The sequence below is a fragment of the Puma concolor genome, chromosome B4 (genome assembly GCF_028749965.1).
Source record: "Puma concolor isolate L17-30 chromosome B4, mPumCon1.1.hap2, whole genome shotgun sequence".
Classification (NCBI taxonomy): domain Eukaryota; kingdom Metazoa; phylum Chordata; class Mammalia; order Carnivora; family Felidae; genus Puma; species Puma concolor.
The window spans coordinates 95,388,899-95,410,614 of NC_141673.1; the positions used below are offsets into that span (position 1 = coordinate 95,388,899).

Sequence of the window (21,716 nt, forward strand, 5' to 3'; positions counted from 1 at the left end):
CTTAAGCTCCTTGAAGGCAAGAACCCGGCTTTAAACTGCGTCCTGCACACGGCCTGCCCGTAGGAAGCCAAGGCTGATTTGTGGAAAAGAGAGCAAGGGTCTTAAATTTCAAACTGCAGCTCCGCCTTTGAGACGCTTTTTGCAGCCGAGTGCGGCCGCCCACCGGGGGCACTGTCTCGCTCCCCACACCCCTTAGCAGCCCTTTCTCATTGCTGTGCCCCACTGCGGCCGGCAGGAGGCGCCACGGACTCGGGTTAAGCCTTTTCCCCCTACCTACCCCACTTCCCCCAGCACGTGACGTGGAAGGCTGCCTCCGCCGGAGTCTTAGCAATAGGAGTGAGGGGGTGCAGGGGTTTGGGGGTGGGGTGGGGTGGGGGGCGTGGAGAAAGAGGACACGCGGGCGCACACACACAGCCTGGGAGCAGAAACATCTTCCCTGGCTTCGTGGGTTTCTCCCCCAACCAGAGCCAGTGTGTGTGAGGTAGGTGTGTATGGGCGGGGGGGCGGGGGGCACGTTTTTGGGTGTGAGACCCAAATCCAGACCAGGCAACCTGTGCTCTCCCGCCCAGCCCCCGTCCCCGGTGATTAATACCCATTTTTCTTACTCTCCCCCTCCTCCCCCTCCTCCCCTTCCTCTCCCGCTGCCGCGCGGTTGACTTGCACAGCCTGCCCCCGCCCGCTTCCCCTCCCCCGGCTCCGATCATCACCAACTGGAATCTGGGCTCCTGCCTCTCCACCCCCCCCCTTTTTTTTTTTTTTGAGAAAGGAAGGTCCCCCCACCCCTTTTCAAAAACCACTTCCTTCGGCTTCTTCACCTCTAGGAAATCTTGGGGCTTTGCTCCTATCGAAAGTGTTCGTCAGGGTGATTTTTGATGACCACAATCCAGAAGTGCTGGCGTCCGAATGCATTTTCTTTTGCTTGGCCAAGAAGAGTCGTGAACTTCAAAACCCCCGACACGGATTATCAATCCTGCTTTGCAGGGAAGGAAAACCCTCAATCCCCTGCCCCCCGCCACCCCTCTCCGGAGATTCTGCAATCGCTGAGGCGCTCCGAGTCGGTACGTAAATATTCGCTTTGGAGTCTCATGTCTCCGTGTTGGGGTTTGGGGGTGTCAGGAAGATAAAGGGTCGAAGCGGTGAACCGTTAACTAACCTGGTGTTAGGTGAAGCTCTTAAATCCAGCAGAACCTGGCACTTGCTAATTTGGACGTGTTTTTTTAAAAAAAAAAAAAAAAAGATTTTTTTTTTTTTTTTTTTTTTTTTTTTAGGGTGAAGGGGTAGGGCTTTCTCTGGTCTTTGGGGAGGGTTAATCCCCTTACCGAGCAGAGAGGTTGGGCATCGGTGCCCCGGGCCGGAGCCACGCGCCGCGACCATCCGTCCAATCGACACGTTGCAGGTGAAGCCCCGTGCGCTGCACATCAGCGCGGCGGCGGCGTGAGTGTGCGCGGGGGTGAGTGTGCGCGGGGGTGAGTGTGAGTGCGCGCGCGGGGGCGCGTGCGCGTCGGGGGCGTGTGTGTGTGTGCGCGCGTGTCAGTGTGCCCCTTCCAAGAAATGCCCAGTGTGCACCCAGTGCACAATCAGAACCCATTCAGCACAATCCCGGGGTGGGAGGAGGCGCTGCTGCTGGAGGCGATGGGGAGAGCGAGACAGACATGTCAGCAGCACTGCAGATGGGGCTGGGGGCCGCACTTGCTGGCGAGTTAAGTGGGGATTGTGTTTCTGCGTGTGAGTGTGAGTGTGTGTTGCTCTGTGGTGCCGCTTCTCCCTCCCTTCCTCCTTCCTTACCACTTCCCTCCTTTGCTCCCTCCCTCCCTCTTTCCTCTTCCATTCAGGTTGGCTTTCCCACCTCTCATCCATGCCTGTCCCAGGAATGGTATAGCCAGACCTTTTCTGAATTATTTATAGACCGGTGCCAGCTGTTTTCAATTCCTCTCGTGTGCACTCTGTGGGAAATGCGGGGTTTCCTCCCCCTTTTCCTTCAAACGAATTGATATCTTTTTCGGGATGCATTTTTCTCACCCTCCGGGGACACTCGAATCAAACCCTGACCGCCTCTTTTTCCCCCTTAGGAAGGGGACGCTTTGGGAATGACCATGCTCCACGGAGGGACAGAGCCGGCCCCCAGCTTCTCTACACAGAGCCTCCTCCACTAAAGCTCCAAAAATCAAAAACCGTAATTGCCAGAAGAAGCATTAAAAAAATAGCCCAGCCACTAACCTCACATGCAAATGGAATAATTACTCTGGATTCTGCATTGTGAGCTGCTCTCCATATCCTGAATTACCTCTGAATTCAGTCTTTTTTCTTTGAATTTGCATCTCTTCAAGACACAAGATTAAAACAAAATTCACGCAAAATTGGATTTTAAATTATCTTCCTTTCATTTATCCTTCGTCTTTCTTATATGGATATGCCAGCGAGAAGAGGAGACTGGACATTCCCAACATGCTCACTCCCTTAATCTGTCCGTCTAGAGGTTTGTCTTCTACAAACCAAGGTAGGGCAAATTCTATTTTATTTTCGTCTCACCTGGGGTAGGGATTCCTTGTTTATCTCTCTCTTCAAATCCCTCAAGTGGAATTTTTGGAAGAAACCGTGACAAGATAATAAAATAATGCTGGTTTGGGGGAAAAAAAGGGCTTATTACAAAGGGGGAAATCTCCCATGTTATTCCTTTTCCTTCCTCATCAAACAGGTTTTGGATTTTTAGGAGGCATTGGGGGTGGATGTATGTAAGGACGGAAGATGTTGGATGGCATAAAGGTTGATGTGTGTAGACATGCATGGGAGACCTATGTGATTTTTGAGTTAAATAGCATTTTATTCACCCAGGGCTAAAGCTCTGATTTTTATGGGAATCTAGAAAAAAAATTTTTTTTTTCAGGCTAGCTTTTCCCCCTTGACACTTCCATGCCTCTCTGTCTCCTGTCCCTACCTTCCTAGGGTTGTTTTTTTTTTTTTTTTAATGCCTTTTAAAAAATGAAAATGATGATTGAGATTACTGTGGCTGTTGCCCTGAAGTCCACTTGCTGTCTAAAGCATGGACACCGGGCCCAGAGATCCCGGGAGGCCTACTGCAGAGGGACAGGTCTAGGTGGGGAATCCGGCTGGTCTAAGAACACCTGGAATTGAAGGATGCTGCAGGTTAAAAGGACTGAAATCTTAAGCTTGGAAAGAAGGAATTCTGTCAATAGTCTCCTTTTAATTTATATCTTTTCATGTGCTATTATTTTTGAGCTGTAAAATTCTCCTTCTGTCTACACATCTATTTATACCCACACATCCTCCAAGCAAACTGTTACTTCCACACTCTTGCAAAATGGCTATCTTGCAGACTTCTGAAATGCTGTGCATGTGGAAGGGGTGCAGAATTCGACACGTGAGTCTTTGTGTTAAACAAAGAGATGTGCCGTTTGCATGTGTTAGTCTTGTACCTTCAAAAGAGAATTCATACTTTATTTCCCCCCCCTCTGATCAATTTTTACGGCATATGGAAGGTGGCGAGGCAGTATTTTTAGGGGCTTGAAAGGAGAAATAGCAGGAGAAACAGAAAAGACTTAGCTAATGACTCTTCAGCTAGTCGCTCATGCAATCCAAGACAACTCCTGAGGAAAGCAGATCATCCACAGGCTGGAGGGCCATGATGGTGAGCTGGTGACTGGTGCTCTCCTCGTTGGTCCACTGACGGTACACCCCCAAACTCGGGAAGTGCCCAGATGCAGAAATCAGGTTGAGATAAAGATCTACAAAATAATGTAGCAGAATCATTACATCACTGGTCTTCCTGAAAGCATTTTACCCCCAAATCTTTTTTTTTTTTTTTATTCTGGCATTTTTAATAACTGTACTTTGAAACGGTCCAGAATACCAAAGGGATGTGGGGGAAGTAGCAGAAGATCCTTGTCACTCGACATCACACCAGAAGATATTTCTTCATTGTCCAGAAAGGATGGACATAATCCACATTCGCTACTCCTCTCCTCCAGGTTTCATTCTTTTGAGCTTTTATCCGTTAAGCGGCGATCTGTAACCATGGTGTCATCAGAATGAGAGAGTGGGATCCCACTTTGAGCCCCGTTCTCACCATATCTACAAACAGCTGAGGTTATCGGGTGTGTGCTCACCTTATAGACACCCGGGCTAGTTCTCCATCTGCTTCTACTCCTTCGAGTGGGAGGATGTATTCTTAATTTTACTTCGAAATAGAACAGAGGTATGGGTGGGAAAAGCAGTTCCATGTGCAATGATTTCCTACGTGCAGATGAACAAGGCGAGGTGGGTGTCCGTGGGGCATATGCCCCTTTTGCGTGCCCGGTGCCTGCGACAGGGCTCTACAGTGACTAGGTCCTTCGTCATGTTGGTTGGTGACCAGGTTGACAGCAGAGCTTTTGACAGAGTCTCAGCCACATTCTCCCAGAATGCTAATGGGAGTAAGCCAGGTTCTAGGCCATCATGGGTTGGCCCTAAAACTAGGCGAAGGACAAGAGATTAAAAGGGGAGGGTGCTGAGGAAGAGGAGGACTCCAGGGTAGGAAAGATACAAAGAGAAGGGGAGACATTCCAACTGGTAGTGGCTTACAGAGGATTCCAGGTGGAATCACCACAGGTGGTCTGTACCTCCCCCATGTCCAAAGCCATTTGGAACCCTGATGAGGCAGGCTTTTCCCGTCCTCATGAGCAGTCTTGGTGAGGCCGTGACTCCGTGGGGCTCTGGGCTGCTCCAGGCCACCGTCCTCTTTTTTTTTTTTTTTTTTTTCCTTCATGGCACAAAGAGCTGACTAGGTTCTATTTTGTCATCTCTCCTTCTGCCACCCCCCTTACAGTGTGGGTTCCATGGGGAGGAAATGTGGCTGCTGGTGGGAGGAAGAGCCAATTTAATTTCAGTTGAGGAGCCTCTGTGATGTGCAATTAAGGGGGAAAAAAAAAAACCTGATGGGAAATAAAGACTTCCCAAGGAAGCAAGGTTAAGGAGTTTAGATTGGTGATTTGAAGGGCAGCAGAACAACATGGTTGCCTTCTATCTCTGTGTTTCAGGTGTAGCAAAGCATGACGGACCTGTGAACACAGAGTGATATGGCCGCCTAGAGATACCTGTTAACATGCAAAGAGAGGAGCAGGGTGTGCCCCTGGATTGTGTAATTTCCACTCTCTGTTCCATTCCTAGGAAGCCTGTCTATCTGAAGAGTCTTTCTTTGCCACCGTATATGTGTAATTTATGGCAGGGGTAGGTGCAGAGAGAGGCAGAGACTAAGTAAGGGGGTAAAATGAAGGGAAAGGAGGAGGAAGAAAAAAATTTCTCTAGTCACTACTTTGCACATCAAGTGCCTTTCTTTTTAAGGCTGAGCGAGAAGAGCGACTTCCTCTGGTGAAGGAGTGAACAGCAGGTACCTTGATTTTGTATTCCTGCTTCACCTCCAGAAAGATGGCTTCAGAACCTCCACCATCTTGTGTGACCTTCATGTATATGCACCAGCCTTGTGTGGGGAGGGGCATGGGTGCCTGGGAGGTGGACACATGGACTGAAATTGGTTGGGGGGGGTGGTGATGAGTGGTGCTGGACAGGGAGAAAAAACGGACTGGGCTGATCCAGCCCTTGGCCACATCATCATTGCCTTGTAAAACATTCTCCCTTCTCCTCCATGAAGACGATGAACCCAGGATGCAGGGGTTTCCCCCCTATTTTCTCGGTCAACAAGATGAAGATGAAGGTGATGTGTCCACCACTGCTAACAAGTGAAAGCAAATGTAATGAATATTTATGGAGTAGGAAATCTAGGAGGCAGGGGAGAGGACAGGTTGTGTGGGAAGAGACCGTAGCAACAAATCAGCCTGTAGAAGTCAGGACCAGCAAGGAAGCCAGGGTGGAACTCACCGTTCTAAAGGTTGGCAAACTGTTGTTCTGAGGGACAGCCTTCTCTCCTTAATCAGGAAGGCTGGGACTGGCAAAGCCACTCATCTCATGTAACTTGCTGGGGGTCAGGAGCGGATAAGCTGGCAAGTGAGGTTCCTTTTCACCACTGCCATTCTCCAGCCTCCTTAGGAATTCTAGAAATTTCCTCCTTTCAGTAAATTACATTTTCAGTCTCTGCTACTGTGCGTGCAGTCAGATACCAGTGTCGTCTCTATAAATACATAGAGATCAAAGGAGTTGCGGGTCTAATGAATTGTTCACATTTATTAAAGTGCATCCCCTCTTTGAAACCACAGAAGTCTCTAGGGAGAGTACATTAGTGGTTGAATTGATACTGCCTTTCAGAGGGACGCAGATGCTAGAAGAACCAAATGTAGTCGGAATGAGGGAAAAGGCGTAAGTCAGAGGAGGTGGGTTTCTAGGAGGCACCTGTGGCTATGGATGGCACTATCTGCGGCCACTACACAAAATCTCTTGTGCGGTGGTCTTGGCATTTTGTGAACCCAGAGAGGAGTGTTCAGGAGCCTTTGGTCGGTTCCTTGACGCTCTCCAACCACCTTATTTTTGTCCCTTCACTTTTTAGTGCTTGCAGCTGAGGCTGGCAGGGAAGGGACGTGGTGCATATGTTGGCCCTTTGTTGAAATCCTCCGTGACTGCCCCAAGCAGAATGTTTGCCCTGCCTTCTGTGCATCGCCAGTGCTCGTTCATGATGATCAGCATGCTTTATCCCAATTTTGTTTCGATGCTTTGTTTCCCTGACAAGTTTGGGAGCTCCTTGAGGACAGGGAGGGATGTTTGTTCTTAACACATTTGTTCTTAGCACAGTGCCTGGCACATAACAGATACTTGAAAAAATACCAAGTGAATGCGTGGAGAGAGGAAGTGAAATATTAATTAGTAAATAATGCTGTTTGTTGTTTGTTCTGGTGGGTATAGGAACGATTTGAAGTTATGCTATTGGATGAGATCAAGAAGATCAGAGCTCTGCGACTGTTCAGAATGCATTTGCTCTGACCTTCTCATTTCACAGGTGAAGAAACGGAAATCCAGGGACATGAAGTGATTTGCTCAAGGTTGTGTAGCTGCTTACTGGCAATGCTTTGTGCACCACACCATTGGGGTTACCTGTGGATGTCAGATGTCTATGTCAGCGCGTCTCAAAGATTTTTGTTTATAGGAATCACCTGGGGATCTTGTTAAAGCATACGTTCTGATTCACTAGGTCTGGGGTGGGGCCTGAGATTTCACACTCCTAACACTCTCCAGTGATGCCACAGTTGCCCGGGCCATGCATCCGGGGTCTGTCTCATTCCTGAACCTAATTCTACATCATGGTTAACACTGGCGGCTCCACATACATATTCTCTTCTTGGAACTTTTAGAATTCCTGCTTTGTTCTTAAAGAAGAAAAGATCCAGGAGCAATCCGTGTATCCAAGTGCACCCATCTCCCCTCTTCGGTCACTCTTCACCGTCTTTTTTGTGCGTCTTTTTGCTTCTTCCCCTTTCATTCTCTGTGTATTCTTATTCTGGCCCTTCTTAGAATTGATTCTTCTCTTTCTTTTTATGTTCTTCTCCTCTAGATAGTGTTTATCTACTTATTAATGTCTCCTCGTCTCTTTTCTTTCACACACTCTTCTTTTAACTGCATCTATTTTTATGTCATTTGCTCTACTCAGTTATCCAACAAACATTTGTTAAGAACCAGTATTTGTCAAAAACTGTGTTATAGGAAAAAATGAGCTCTGGTTTGTACCTTTCAGTAGTTTATGATTGACTGGGGGAGACATGTGTAAAGAGATCATCATATACTTAGGTAAGATCTAGAAGGAAGGAAGCCTGGGAAAATGAGGTGTTGACGTTTAAACTGTGTTTTTATTTTTAAAAATAAAATGTAAGAGAAGGAGAGAATGGCCATTGTAGGAGGATGGAGAGCAGATGGAGAGGTAAATTGGTACAAAAGCCCTAAGCCTTCTGCTCCTCCTTGCGTCCCTGAACTTGGGGAGAAGAGCAACACAGGAATGTGCTGGTTCATTGATTAGGAATTTCAGACTCCAAACGATGAGGCCAGAGAATAAAGTCAGGGACTTCTTGAAAGGAAAGGCCAGAGGCTCTAATTTCTGCTTTAGTGATTCTACAGTTAATGAATCCTAGCCCTGTTTATTAGGCTTGCCTTTGGAGCAAATGATACCATTTTCATGTTAGGCCACTGGATTGCAACTAACTTTGTTGATGGCCATTATAAAGAAAGGGACAGCTGTTAGTTGGTTTGTAGCCAAGGAGAGAGCTGGATCCTAGCCCAGGCCAAGCTACTCGAAATGAAGGACCAGCCTAGCCCCATGTGTTTCTAAAGTAGAAAGGTAGAGAGTTGCCACGCTGCTCAGACGCTAGCTGCTTTCTTTAATGGCAAAGGGGAGTGATGGACGAGGGGCTCAGTTATTCCCAGGGAATTTACCGCATGCTTTTCGGTAGGCTTTTTAGGTGGCCTGGTGTTTTAGAAGCATTCTTCGTGGAGATGCCCAGGCGTGGAGGCGACGCAAAGGCACTTTCAGCCACCACTTGAGGGACCTGTAGCAGGGGTGCTTAACAGGGGCGGATGGATTTGAGATGCACGTTACCCTGAATTCTATTTGCATCTTTTTCTGCTGCCTGTCCTTCTGCCCTTTGCCCCACCCCCACTTCCACCAGTTTTGTGTGTCTTGTGGTTCATACTCATTTCATTAGCAAAAGAAGCTGAAGCTCAGCTTGAAGCCTTTTTTTTATTAACTTGTTTTATTTTTTATTTTTTTAAATTTACATCCAAATTAGCGCATAGTGCAACAAAGACTTCAGGAGTAGATTCCTTAGTGCCCCTTACCCAGTTAGCCCATCCCCCCTCCCACCACCCCTCCCGTAACCCTAAGATCCACTCCGTATAAAGAGAGCAGTGTGAGTCTCAAGGTGTGTGGATGAACAAATGGCACCACTGGCTGACCTGAGGGTCTAATGTTCCAGGGCAACTTGAGGGGCTGGGCAGCAGAGGCTGTGTGACCAGAGGGACAGGAGAGGGGAGAGGGGAGGAAGCCAGGCTGGGCCTGCGGGAGTGGCAGACGTGGAAGGCAGCGGAAGGACAGGTTTCGACCCTGCCTGGAGTCCAGTCCTACAGGGAGGGAGATGTCCGAAGAAGAGAGCTTCCTAGATTAGGATAATTTAAGGTTTTGACTAATTAACTCACTTGACTCCTGAAAACCAGACAATGCTCTACACACGCCACGCTCCATGTCTTTTTGTTCACCGCCTCACCAAGACCGTGCATTTCCTTCTGTAGAAAGAAATGTCCAGTTTAATCTTTATATGGACCCTGCCAGGGCTTCCGCTGGTTAGAATTTCTTAGGAAATCAGAGATCTTGTTTCTTTCTGAGAAGTGGGACTTAAAACCGACGGTGGGATAAGAGCACTACGTTGTTAAGGGAGGGGAGAAGAGAGGCTCGGAGGAAACCCAAAGCTGAGGTGATGGCTTTTATCCTTTTCTCAAAAGCTAATTGTCCTCTGTGAAAAATGCGTGCGTGTTCTGAAGCAGTCTGGTCACTCAGCTTCCACAGTTGCTGGTGTCCATTGGGTTAGAAATCATTGTGTTCCGTGTGCATCCCAATATGTGCACACCCCATGCACCCGTACACGCCTGACTTGTGTGTGTGTGGGCATACGTGTATAGTGACTTACCTACCAAATACAATAGTAAAAAATAACCTTAAATGCATTAAATGTATCAGTGCAGTTTAGGTACAGTAATGTGTGTGTGTGTGTGTGTGTGTGTGTGTGTGTGTGTGTGTGTATGTGTGAGAGAGAGAGAGAGAGAGAGACATGGGACAAGAATGTTAATACTAACAAGACTTAATTCTAATATTAATATTAATACCTTGAAGATGATCTGACCTCTACAACCACCATTTTAAAGCTGTGCAAATAGCTCCAAAGTTTAAAGACACAGCCGTGGGGGAGGGCCACGTCCACTGACTCTCTTCTCACTGCTTTCCCGTTCACTGCCCTGCCCCACTGGCCCCTCTGGAATGCATGTCTCTTAAGTCAGCCAGTGCTGGGCATTTGCTCATCCACACATCTTCAGAGCCCTTCACGGTGCTGCTTGATGTGTCTTTAGAAATGTTAAGTTTTTGCAGGGTATCCAGTCGCTGTCTACATGGTGGTGGAGGCAGTGGTGGTCTTGAGAGTCAGAAGCTTCTTTCTCTTTTTGTGCGTGTTGTTGCACTCGGTGACTGTGTGCGAGCCATTGCCTCTGGGCCTTGATTTTCCCATTTCTGAATCTGTGAGACAGGCTATGCAGCGCTCCTTAATCCCAACTCAATAATAAAGTCACCTGGAGAGCTTCAACAAAGAGAAATATAAAAAGCCCAACAACAGCAAAACAACAGTGATGTCCCTGCCCAGGCCATACTCCAAACAGTTAAATTAAATCTCTCCACAAGAGATTCAAGCAGAGGTCATTTAAAAATACGCCCCAAGGGGGATTCTAATGTGCGGCCATGCTTGTGAACCAGGGGGCAAGGTGATTGACAAGGCACCTGGTCTCTCTAAATGTCCTGCGGTCCTAGCGTTTTAACAGGTAGAGTGAGACCCTATCACTGTTAAACAGTTATGTGACGGGCAGAGGGTCCCTGAGCCAGAGGCCCAGGAAGTGGTTGGAATACGAGGGGACTTAGTGTGCAGAGTGCATACAAGGGGTGGAACTGGTGTTGAATTAGGAGCAGGGCTGTGCTTATTCCCGAGCGCTTTCAACGTTGACATAGGCCTGGCGTGGAAAGTTAGAGAAGTCAAGGAGCTGCTTTCCTCGACACCCTTGAAACAGGGGTGGCTGTGAAATAAGGTGCACGGCCCCTGGTTCTGCAAACATCCTTCCTTCCACTTAGTCTTTATTGACGGTGCCCCATTTCTCGTTTCAGAGGGAAAGCCTCATTGCATTCCTTTATAACAGTGTAAGTGTAGGGAAACTATTAATAAATGAGGCTGGATGAGCAGACCCTGATTGACTGGTGAGGGGTGTGAATGGTACAATTATCTTAGTGCTGGTTGGAATTCACTAGCCACGTTACCCTCCCTCTCAGTGCCTGAAGTAGAATATTAAGGGCATGAAGAGGAGGAAGAGGGTAGGAAGTATTGTGCTCCGTTCTTCTCTGACTGTAACTTTAATCACTGATTATTAGGCCAGCTGAGTTAATAGTTTTCTCACATCCTTCCTTTTTGGCTCCCTCCCTGCCCATTTAAAAATAAATGTGAACCTAAATGTAGAGGTAAGAAAAGAGCAGATTTATGGATCTGTGTTCCTTTAAAAAGGCAAACCATAACGGGCACCTGGGTGGCTCAGTCGGTTAAGCGTCCGACTTCGGCTCAGGTCATGATCTCATGGTTTGTGAGTTCGAGTCCCGCGTCGGGCTCTGTGCTGACAGCTCGGAGCCTGGAGCCCGCTTCGGATTCTGTGTCTCCCTTTCTCTCTGCCCCTCCCCCGCTCACACTCTCTCTCTATCAAAAATGAATAAATGTTAAAAAAAAATTAAAAAAAAGACAAACCATAAGAGAGTAAAAACCCTGCTTCTTTTTTTTTTTTTTTTGAACATCAGCTAATAGTGATGGGAGATTGGAGAGAAAGGTCATCAGTGTGGCTTGGACTGTCACTGGGGTTTGGTGGGATGTGCTGAGGAGTGAGGCACTAAGTGTTTAGGAGAGACCCAAGAAGTGTGCACACCGATCTGAATTTTTAGATCAGCCTTTGTTGGCTGTGTGTAAGCAAAGCATCCAAATCATTAAGACGCTGTAGCCTTTTCCCTTATATTTGTTTTGCTGGTCAGCTTTATCAGGAGCCAGAATTGGTACCTTCAGGGTTTATGGCTCTCCTTTCTATCACCTTGTTAGAAATTCCAGGACCGTTTCCGGGCTTAAAGGGGGAAAGGGAACAATTTCAGTCCTTACCTGGTTCTCTTTACGTCTGTGTCCTGGTTTTTCCTTCAGCTCACATAGGAAGAAGGACTACAGAAGAAATCCTCCCCTGGGTGCTACCTATGGGTGCTCAGGTGCAGAAGGTCTTTCTTGGGTAGGATAATGTTGATCCCTTGGATTTTTGGAGAAAAAACACTGAATGGATTTTCTTGGAGCCTGCATAGGGAAGAGAAATCACTTTCATTTGTTGATTAATTTGTCAGTTTTCTATGAGAACAAGATTCATGCCTTATGTCACTTTATGTCCTCAGTGCTTAGCAGAATGCTTTCTGCACTTGGGCAGTGCTCAGAAAAATGCTGGTTGTCGATAAAGATGATGATGAAAATGAATGTGTATTGAGGATAAAGTTGACATATTTATGCCTTTAACGTTTCCATTTCTTTGCCATCCAAGCATGTCTTGATGCTTTGGGTGAATTCTACCTGAGTTGAATGGTTGAGAGTATCTTTTCATGCTAACTCTAGGCCAATAGAATGAAAATACGCCCATTTCTTAGTGTCTCACCTCTTTGATCTTTATTTTACATTGTGTTCAATAAGGGATATTTTTTCAAAAAGCTCTTACTCATCGCTGATTATGCTTTTCTCCTTTCCTCCAAATTCCGTGTCAATACCATCCATTCCTCAAGTCCATCTCAATGGCTGGTTCACCCATGATGTCTTGCTTGATCTTCCCAGCTAGAAATAAGCTCTCCCAAGTTGTTGGTTCACATACTATTTTTATTCTCCCTTTGTTTGTAGCATTTTTCTTACGCTGGCTTTTGGGACAAATCCCTTGGGGGCTTTTTCATCTCTATCCCCCAGTCACCTTCACTGCACTGGGCTTTGTGGAATGAATAGGACCATGGTTATTCACCTTCTCAATCTCTCCTTTCTCTTCTGCACTATTTACAAAGATGCTTTGATTTCAACATAAAATTCAAGGTTAACTCTGAAATGTATGAACGATCTTTCAGTCACCATGGTGGAGAATCTAGTTTGTTGATAAACCTGCATTTGTGCAACTGAGACAGAGGTTGGGGAGAGGTGCAATAAGGTCCTGGGATTAGCCAGAGTTTTTTTAGATCATTTTAGAGATAAACGGTGGGATGAACCTACTGAGAATTACTCCTGTCAGTCCAACTATAATAGTTACCCAAAAGGAATTGTCTTGCCTTTGCTCAAGACAATCTTCTGTTGAAATTGGGCTTTGAATTAGGGCAATAGATGTTTGTAATGTACCCATGATATCCAGGATTATGTTAACATATGTTATCACATTTAATCCTTACCATAAGGCTGACATCGTTTTCTCAGGTGAACAGAGTGAGGATTAAAGAATTCAAGGTCACACAGCTGTGAGCAGCAAGCCAGGCCTCCAGCTACATCCTTGTTTCTAAGCCTTCTCTCTTTAAATTGTAAAGAGCTGCCTCCCTGTAAAAGAACATGAGGCTTCATGTTGTATGTAGAGGAACCTGTGAGTAGCATGTACTTTGAAACTTCAGCTGAAGTGACTTCTTTTAGATCACTTCTCTTTGCGTTTTGCTTTTGGCAAAAAGCAAAGTTGTCGTCAAATGAAAAAATGGATCCCTATGGCCAATTTCTAGACCTTAGTGTAATTCAGTGAAGACAAAGGGGAGAAATCCATGGCACTGGAAATCAGCATCTCTTTCATTTCGCATGTTGATTGAAGCTTGGGCACCATGTTCTTAGCTTGGGCCTGCCATTCTTTAGATACACTTCACCTCCAAACTTGAACTCTTCTCCCGTTAAGAGGAAACGATCCTTTCCTACTCATTTGATTGTGGACGTTTTGAAAATTGTTCATTTTCTTGTACCTGTTTCTTTTCAACTACTACTTTGAGTGGATACAGATGGTTAGAGTAAGAGAATGGCAGTCAAGAATGCTTTGGGGGCACCTGGGTGGCTCAGTCGGTTAAGCTTCCGACTTCAGCTCAGGTCATGATCTCGTGGTTCATGAGTTTGAGCTTCGCGTTGGGCTCTGTGCTGACAGCTCGGAGCCTGGAGCCTGCATCGGATTCTGTGTCTCCCTCTCTCTGCCCCTACCCCATGTCTCTCTCTCTCTCTCTAAACACAAATAAACATTAAAAAAATTTTTTTTAATCTTTTAAAAAAAAAGAATACTGCTTTGTCATTGGGTTTTGATTATTAATGGAATCATGGTTATTGTTTTATGAGGTAGACTTACCTTATTCCAAAAAGAGTCTGAGGAACCTAGTGTTGTTTCAACTACCTGCATTAACCTTTGACACAGAGAGCGGTTTATGTGTCAACATATACTATAAAGGTTAAATTCCCTGTCTCTATTTTTCCATCTAAGGAAAGACACCATCTCTTGGTGCCACAAAGAGTTCTGGTACCTTCGCTCTGCCACGTGCATATTTTTAAACTACTTGTCAGTGACTTCAAGTACAGCAGTATTAAAAGAGGAACAGTGGCCAACGGGCCAGGAAACCAGGCCTCTTCCCGACCTCACCTCAGCTCTGTGTGATTCAGGCAGGTTACATAACCTTGCTGAGCTTCCTTCCTCATCTGCAAAATGAGGTTTTTAGGGGAGACAGTTATTGTATTGTGGATCACATGAGGAAGCGTAAAGAATCCCCTTAAACCATAAATTTAATATACACACATACGCCCGTACAATATTATTAACTCCATCCTGCTCAGGATAACAGCTTTCCTGTGGCCTTTAGTGCGGTAATCCCCTCCCCATAGGCAAGGGAATAGAAAATATTTGTTGGAGAAGACAGGCATGCGGTGGCAAAGTCACCCGTGTTCTGAATGCGGAGCGGCACCAAGGCGTTGTGACCTGTGGTTTGTAATCTTTGGTCTGTATCTCCTCAGGTCTCTGTCACAGTGTTTACCTAGGAAACGAGATAAAAACTTGTCAGAACAGAGAACGAGACTAATCTTTCTAGCTCTGCGTATAGAACTATTTTTTTCCAGGCTTATCTTTTATCTTCACGTGATCCAAGAAGAGTAGAGATGGAGATGGTGACCAAGCCAATGACATAAGAAAGGCCGTTTTACGCTCAGGCCCCTGCTCCTGCCTCTCTCTCTGCAGTGCCCTCCCCACCTCACCTCACCTGCCTCTCAGTCCCGTTCCACCTTCACGAGTCAGCTCAGGGATCCTCTGCTCTGGGTTTTCCTGGTCCCCTCAGGCTGGAGGCCCTGCTCTCTTCATGTCCCCCATGGTTCCCCAGTTTGAGAGGACCCCTGCTGTGTCTCTGTCCCACCCACCTTTGATGTGAATTTCTCCAGGGTGGAACCAGCCTCTACTCTGGGCCTTCTGCATGCCCAGCAGAATGCTGGCTCACGGTGGCCACGTAATAAACAGCTGTTGACATGGTGTGAGGGCCTACAGGCCCTGTGCTCGGTGCTTTACACACATTTATGAATTCAGCCCTTCCAGCTACCCTAGAAAGTAGGTAAAATTATTACCTACATTTTATGCAGGAGGATTCTAAGGCATGGAGAAGCTGAAACTTGCTTAGCTCAAGTGGCCGAGCCGGGATTTGAACCCAGCTGTCTGGCTTAAGCTCACATTCTGAAGCTTTATGCCCTGCAGCTTTGTAGTAAATTTTTATGGTTGATTTGAACGATCAGGGACTTAGAAGAAACGTAGTGTGTGTCTGGTTTTACGTAATGAGGACGGTGGAAGAGGAGAGTGCACAGCAGAATTTGAAGAGTTGTTAGGACTTGGAGCTATATGAATATTTGTGGACTTCATTCTTCTGATGTGCTAATTAAATATGGGACACACCCAGGACTTCCAGAAATGCAGGGGCATGGGATCCGTGTAATTACTGTGGAGTTTTGCATGAAGTGGGTTGTTATTTCCAGAACTTGTGCTTCTCGACTGCTGGCTGTTTCCTTTTGGTTTCTTATGTTTTCTTGGCTACTAGCTCCTCCAGCGGCACGTTTGCAGGTGCTGGGGGTGGTGCTCCTGGTGTGCGTGGCATGCACTTGTATGCATTCTTGCTGCACTCTACTATGGTGGCACGTGTTGAAAACACTGAGAGAGACCAAGAACTCAGGAGTCAGACAGTCAGGGTTTCTGTTCTGCCCTGTTAGTTTAGTGGGCAAATGTCTTCAGTTCTCTCTACTCCCAGATTCGTTGTCTCTAAGATGAGGTGTTAATGATCCCGGCCTTTCAGTTACCGTGAGGATGAAGTTCATTATTTTATTTCATTGTGAACAGTACTTGTCCCAGTGTAAGCATGCAGTAAGCAGTAACTGCTTTGATGGCTCCTGGCCCCAACCAAGTTAGAACCAGTTTGGGTAGCAGGGTGTCATGCATGAGGCAGTTGTGTCTGAATTAAGGCTTCCAGAGCAACGCTGGCGTTGCCTTCTTTGAGTATTTCATCAAATCGTAACTGGCAAGAGAAGAAGGTGTGGCCGTGAGCTGACACGTTCCTAGAATGTCAACAGAACATGAATTCGTAGTGCAAAAAGTGCAGAAGAGACCCACCAACAGGCACCAGTTAATCCAGGATTTAAGGATTGAAGTGAGCCTTGGGCAAAGTGGCCATGAACTGATCAAACCTAGGATAAAATGCAAAGCTGTAAGGAAGCATGCAAACAGCCAAATGTAAATCTCAAGAAAGACAGGAATTCTTTCAAAGAAAGAAGGTAACCCAGGCAGACATAAACCACCTTGGCTACAATAATGACAATCGTTTGCATTTCTGGAGTACTTTAGAGTTTACTAAGGGCTTTCTCAGAGGTTTTCTTCCCAACACATTTTTTGATCTTCCCAAGAACCCACTAGGAGGAATTCTGGACAGGAACTATTCTCTCCATTTTACAGATGAAGAAATTGAGGTATGAAGTGCTCTAGTCATTGTCCAAAATGGTACAGTCAGTGAAGAAGACGAGCTGGAACTTGGTCTCAGCTTTTCTAAATTCCAAATCCAGGGCTCTTCCTTCTCTTGCCTCTGCCTCGAGAGATCCCTCGAGGGCAGCATGTTACCTTGAGAAATCTTGAAGGAAGTTTAATTGGTTAAACAAAGAATTTATTCTAAAAAGAAAACAACGACTTTGATGGGCAGGGGAAGATGTTCCCTGAAAAGGTAAGGTCACCTCTGGTGCAAAACTTGCAGGGTTTGGGGCATGAAAATTATTATTTCACCTCTTTATATTTCTCTGCACTTTCCAGAATTTCTGCGATACAGCACATTATGTTCATATTCGGAAAAGATGAGGTGGGAAACAAAAGCAAGAGCTTTACTTCTATCAGGAATTAGATAAATGGAAGAGGGTAGAAGTCGTCTGCATAAGGACAGGAGGTGTAGTCTTACTTTCTTAGAGATACAATAGGGAACTGGTTACTAATACAGTCACACACACCCGTGTGTTTGTGGGTATGTGTGGGTACATGTGTATATGATCTGGGTTTTCGCATAGGTTAGGGAACACAAAACCCAGTTGAAGTTGGAGAGGATTTTAAAACATCCATTGAGAGTGTAATAAATAGCCTTGAGCCTTAATGACAGAGTCTAAAATGCCTTTAACAAATGGTCACTGCAGGGCCAAAGGCCGCCATTTGAGAAAATCATAGAGGATTGGAAAGATACCTGAGGGCCAGCTTAAAACCTTTTAAAGAAAGATATGATGGCTGGAAATTTATAAATGGAGAAGCATAATTGTTAAATTGGAAAAAAACACTGAACCGAAAAGTCAGTAACCCAAACCTTGAAAAGACAAGGGCACAGTAACCACCAAGATGGCTTTTTAGGGAACAAACCCTATCAGATCTGTGGTTTTATGAGAAGGACAGGCTTGGAAGGCTGTAGGAAACTGCTATATGTAATTAAGAAAAAGTAATGAAAGTTTTAGATCTCACTTCCCCTGAGAGTCTAGTTTTTAAACCCGGAAACTGGGGTGGGCTAAGTAGGTGGTGCTTATAGTGGAGCCTCCTGGGCAGCGGCTGGCAGCAGAGGTCGTGCCGTCGAAGTGTGGGTTGTTCCCAGCTGGGGGGCACTGGGGTTCAGGTGGGGACGGTGAAGTGCTATGCCTGCCTTTCGTGTCCGAAGGGATGAAGCAATGTGATCCTGGCTGAGCAGTGAGGAGGTGTTGTGTCAGGATTGACTTTGAGGCTGGGCTCTGCGGGCCACGATGCCAGCCAGTTCTCTGCTGTGTCTTTGCCTCGCCTTCCCCTGCCAGTCCGCACATTGCGCGGGATCAGCGATTCCTAAAATGCGTGCTCTGGAACCTCTTCCCAGAAAAACCCACCTTTTGTAAATGGTCCCACGGTTCCCCACAAAGTATTAGGGGGTTTGGGATCCCTGAGGCGCATCCATGGATACCAGGTTAAGAACCCTTGCTCTACATCATGTGTCCAGGGCCCGCCCTGGCAGATTTTCCTCCAATTATTTGTCTCTGGAAGGTGGGGACCATGGGGGAGAATTTTCTTCGAGACCCCAGCTCCTTTTTTCTTCCCGGATTAACCAGCCTCATGGGTTTATTTTGCAGGATGTTTATGGAGGCGTGTGCAGGGCACTGGGCTGTTTTTTTCTTTTTTTGCTGTGGAGTTGGGCATAATGCCTGTCTTCTACAAGCTGACATACCAGGAACTGAGACTTGGGCAAATATGGCTGGAGAAGGAGGCAGAACTGAAGTATCCTTGAAGTGGTCTAAACCAAGTGATGTACGAACGCGGGCTGTCTGGCTTAGATATGAGCAAGCCAGCACAGCCGCTTGGGAATTGGGTTGAAGTGCTTTGGAAGGCATGAATGTAATTCAGATGAAACTGGCATAAAGGAACTGGCATACTGTCCCACTGTGATAGCCCTCTCCTGATCTACCCCAGCTGCCTCCTTGACTCTGGTCTAAGGCCCTGAGAACAAGTTCTAGCCAAAGATGAATTCTCCTTTGGGACTCCAGAGTGCTGATTTCTTGATTTCTGATGGATCCCCCTCACCTGTCAACATGGTTGACATTCAGTGGAGATAACCTTTTTAGGTTCCCTTCTTACCGTTCTTACAATTGGAGCTTTGTTTCTGTTTTTTCCCGAATGTCAGGTGGTCCCTTTCCAGGATGCCTCATTACCAGTATCCTCAGCATTTCTGGGTTGGTGCTGCTGTGGCTTTTAAACCAAGGCAAACCTAGATTGTGAATAGTGTAGATCCAGAGTTGGGCCAAAACCCCATGACCACTGCTCAGAGAAGCAGCCCCTGGGACTCCAGAGCCAGGTCTTTGATGTCCAAGGGACTTGGGTTCAGAATCCCTATTTGCTGCTTGCCGCCGTCAGCCTCCCTCTTCTGTAAAGTGCAGGTTACGTGAAGGTTAGTTGAGATAAGGTTTATAAAGTGCCCAGAACTTAGCACTGTACCTCTCCTATCCATATCCCATGAGCCATGCTGGTGAGTTCTCAGTAGGGCAGGAGAAAGAGGGATGATCCCTGCTCACCTTTCCATTTTCTGTTCTTCCCACCCAGGTGTCTACCCCAATTTCTCAACAGCCCTTGTCTTTGGCTGTAGTGCAAAGAGAAGAAATATAGAAGCCCGATCTGTTGCTTCTGCTTGTGAGGGAGACGGAGTGAAGAGAATGAAATCTAGTGCCCCAGGGAATGGGGGAATATTTTGAAATAAGTCTTTAAATTGGGTATGTCTAGGGGGGCAATTTGGGGAGAGCTGGGGGCTGAGATCCTTGAGTTATTAGAGACAATGGCAGTAACAAGGAAAGAAGGAGAGAGAGAAAAAAGATTGATGAAAGGAAAGAGAGGAAAGCGCCATAACCAGAACATCGACTTCAGCCAAGTTCTTTGGCTTTTTCTCTACCTTGGGTGTTGAGGAGAAAGAAGACAGGGAGGGAGCCAAGTGGAAGAGGAAGGGGTCGAAGAAAGGAAGGGGTAAAGGGGGAGTGGGCCGTAAGGTGGTTTCCACCTCTTGGCCAGTGGGGACGGGTCTAGTGCAGAGTGCCTCTCTGACTGTAGTCCCGAGAGAGGGGCGGTCCCCACTGCCCCCCCAGCCCGAGCACCCTCCCAGCCTGGCCCATGAGGAGGACGGAGTCAGCAACAGCTTTGGCACACTTCCGGAGGAGAGTCAGAAAGCGACAGCTGTTCTGCCACCCTGGGAAGTTCTGTCTGGACTCCGGGGAGTGTTTGCGACCTCTTTATGGAGGTCAGCCAGCCCGCCTGCCTGCCGGCCCCTCCCCGGGCTTACTTGGGTGTCACAGTCACTATGATCGTCCAGGACGCTGCTGCGCAGATATGCGCTGTCTGTAACTTGCTCTGTGTACGTTTCTTTGTCTTACTCCCTCCGCTAAATGGTAGCAAACAGACATTTTGGGAAGGAATTGAGCCCTCTGAGTTTACAGAATGTCAAGCATTCAAATGGCAAAGAGAAATCAGTTTTGAATTTTTCTTGGTTTTAGGTTATTTGTACCTATGCTACATGGTGCCAACCAGTAGCATAGGCAGTTCAGGGTTACTTTCACACATAATGAATGCGGTTTGCTGAGATCTGAGTTTAATAACTGCAGGCTGGCGGGATATCGGCTTCTGTGAAACCCTTTTGTTTCCATTAGAGAAGGAATGGTATATATTCAAAGCGGTGGGTCCCCGTCTCCCTCTGGTGTCGGAACTGGGTGGGAATGAGGCGGGTGTGGAGGCAAGAAGAGCCTCCCTTTGCTACTGCCTTGTTCCTCGGTGCAGTTGGGCTCCAGCCCAGATGCAGCTGGCGGGCGAGGCTGCTGCCAAGTAAAGCCGTGCTCCCCGCTGCTTTGCTGTGGAAGAGCCAGCTTAGTGCACGTGTGCGTGCGTGCATGTGTGCGTGTGTGTGTGTGTGTGTGTGCGTGTTGTGTGTGTAAGAGAGAGAGAGAGAGAGAGACAGAGAAAGAGAATATGAGAGCACGAATGAGACATTATTCCATCTCGGGATACAAGAAACATTAGAGAATGTTCACAAGGGCACCGATCCTGATTTCCTACTCGGGCACCAGTATGTTTGAAATGATGCCCAGGTGGTTCTAATGTACAGCCAGGCTTGAGAATTGCTATTCCAGACCTTCTGCCCCACTTCTCCCACACCTGCTCCTTTGTCTCGTATGTGCATCGTTACGCTTCACCTCCCTGTTCTGCTTGCCACATCCACTCTAAGGGAGGAAGACAGTCCCGATTTCCTATTCTTGTCTACCAGTCCAATGGACCCATGTTTTAGAAGGCATGGTAGATTGATTAAATAAGTGTTCTTAACCTTGTAATTTTATGCACACAGCTCCTCGTGCTGTGGAAATAACCATTCTCAGATTTTTCATTGTAAGTGGATTGTTGAGATTGCCCAGAGGGAAAGAACTTTCTCTAATTTTAATAAAGCAAGTGTTTATTTAGCTGCTCAGTTAACATAGTCAACAGTTTCACTCTTTATTCCATTTTCTGCTATTTCAAAATTTACACTAAAGAATATGTTGGATTCATGGATTCTTGCCCATTACCATTGCACATCAACCACTTATTGGCTAAGGTGGATCATCCACTTGTACCTCTGTTCAGATCTCTAGCAACGTTCCTTCCCTAACTCACAGTGTCTTTCTTACCCTGTCCCCCAAAGACCTCGGTGTTCACCCTTCTCATGACCTTCAGGCTTTGCTTCCTCTACTTCACTTGGATCACTGACCCTTGACCTGTCCGTTTGGAATCCCTTGTTGCTTCCTTCCTTGCCTGTTCTTCCGCTTCATGTTTCATCACACTCTGATTTCTCCGTTACTGAGCCATCGACTTGTAGTCATATTTGCTTTTGCTGTCCTGTCACTCATGCTATTGAGGGCAGTTGAAGGAAGTCCCAGAGTGAGTCCACCTGGCCTGCTTCAGAGTCCTTC

At 46.7% G+C, this 21,716-nt stretch overlaps 1 protein-coding gene across 3 annotated transcripts in view; it reads left to right on the forward strand.

Annotated features, from left to right (window-relative positions):
• Window positions 1–381: 381 nt before the first annotated feature.
• GRIN2B (glutamate ionotropic receptor NMDA type subunit 2B) overlaps window positions 382–21,716 on the forward strand; it is a 419,821-nt gene continuing 398,486 nt past the window's right edge. For 2 of the 3 annotated variants that reach the window (XM_086714036.1, XM_086714038.1), the window contains exons 1-3: window positions 382–481; window positions 822–1,058; window positions 2,070–2,497. The gene's annotated coding sequence lies outside the window, so the exon portion shown is untranslated. Of the gene's footprint in view, window positions 482–821; window positions 1,059–1,311; window positions 1,397–2,069; window positions 2,498–21,716 lie in introns of those variants that run through there. The other variant, XM_086714037.1, reaches the window with a different exon arrangement.